Consider the following 2,023-nt stretch of genomic DNA (forward strand, 5'->3'; position numbering starts at 1 on the left):
AGCCGTTAAACTTACGAAGCTGAAGTTCAGTGTATTAACTATTTATTAAAAATAAACAGAATCTGTCCTAGCATTTTTTAAAATTCTCTTTTATGGGGTTCGAGCACTTTCTATATTTGGAAAATTGGAAGTGAGTTGTTTTTTTTTTTTTTTTAAATAATCAACAACGATCGATATTAGTTAAGAAAAAAATTCAGAAACAAAAAATACAGTGCTTCGCTTCATATATCCATTGTTTTGTACTATAATAATTGCTGAAGCTTACAGTATGTTTATAATATGGAGCGCTTACAGCACAGGGGAATCAATCCATAAAGTTGTGAGAAAAATAGATATAAAATTTGTACTGTAAGCTTAGTACACGGAAATTTTAGTTTGGATTGTATGCATAATTATATGAAAATTTTTACACTTTTTTTTCTTTACGTTGGTCTACTTACCTTGATTTGGGACTTTCAAATTTCATCCCTTTTCCCACTGGAAAGTATCTATAATTCAACAAGGAAATAATTATACTATGATAATTTAATTGAAATTCATCTTAATTTGGCCCATAACAAACAGCAGTGTGGTAATTGTAGGGGAAGAAGGGGGCAATTCCCACACACCTCTGAACACTTCTCTGAAACCTCGTTTCCTTTTGCCTTCTAAGGGGGAGGGAACTTGGTAATGGCATCAAACTTTCATGTGTAATTTCAAAAACTAAATTTATAAACGAATAAGAAATCATCAGTTTATCAGGTCTTAATTGATAATTTATTCACAAGATTTCCTATCGAAAATGTGGTAGATGAAGTTTCTGTTCTCCATGAGTCGACATTGCCAACTGGCATGGTCGATATGGAAAAGATGTTGTATGGTGATAGAGAAGTGATACTTCTTGCAGAGTATTTCAAAACTGACCGAGAAAAATTGTTATCGGATTTAAGTCAAACAAGCAGATTGTCGAGTATTACCAATTTCCATGGCTGAGTGCGAACGGGGATTTTTCCCTTGTGAATTTACAGATGACTGACATTAGAAATAGACTAAGTGCTCAAACATTGTCTAACTTGTTGTTCATCAATGTTAATTGCCCACCGCTAGACAAGTTCAAAGTAAACGAGCTAGTTATTTCCTGGCTGAAGGGTGGACATCATTCCGCTGCGGATGATTTACCACGAAAAAGTCCTGGAGGCCAACAGGAAATAAACCCGATTCCAGATTTGTTTTAAGGTGGCAAATTACAAGTTATGGAAAATGTATACTTGTATTACTAATTGCATATTTGTGCTTTTAGGGATGGGCACGAGTCGAGCTAAAACTCGACTCAACTCGAAACTCGACTCGAATTCGAGTCGAGTCAAAGGCAATTTTCTCGAGTAGAATTCCCAGTCGAGTCACTGTTTTGAGGTCGAGTTTCGAGTCGAGTCGAGTTTGATACATGGCTCGCTCGTTTTAGCTCGTTTTGAAATCATGACCTGAATAGACTGGAAAGCGAAAGCCATGAGAAATATAAGTAGTAAAGTGGGTTACTTTTAATTTGCTCACGAGAGGGGACATTGTTCGCGTCTCGTCTCGTCTCGATAACGAGACAATAGATTTTTATAACGAGACAGTCTCAAATGTTGTGAGCACCAATAAAGTATGTAAACTGCGTAGATCTTACTATCAAGGCTGAGACTTGTACGGTCGAATTTTTGAGCCCAAGCAAAAGCCCAACCCAGGCAGTGATGTCAACATGCTCAGCTCGGTTCAACTGAGAGAACAGTTAGATCCGGCTTGGTTGGGATGATCCATCGGCACGGCTCACTTGAACCGATAGCTTAAGCCGGTTTGGTAGGGATGAGCCGTCGACTCGGTTCAATTGAGCGAAGGATCAAGCCGCCTTGGTTGGGGTGAGCCACCAACTTCGCTCAAGTGAGCCGATGGCTCGAGCCGGCTCGGTTGGGATGAGCCATCAGCTTGGTTTGGTTCGGCTCTGGTGAGCCATCAGCTCGAGCCGGCTCGCTTCAGCTCGATGACATGCAAACGATTTTTCTGA

Source organism: Thermobia domestica, chromosome 6, assembly GCF_964235325.1.
Source record: "Thermobia domestica chromosome 6, izTheDome1.hap1.1, whole genome shotgun sequence".
Lineage (NCBI taxonomy): Eukaryota > Metazoa > Arthropoda > Insecta > Zygentoma > Lepismatidae > Thermobia > Thermobia domestica.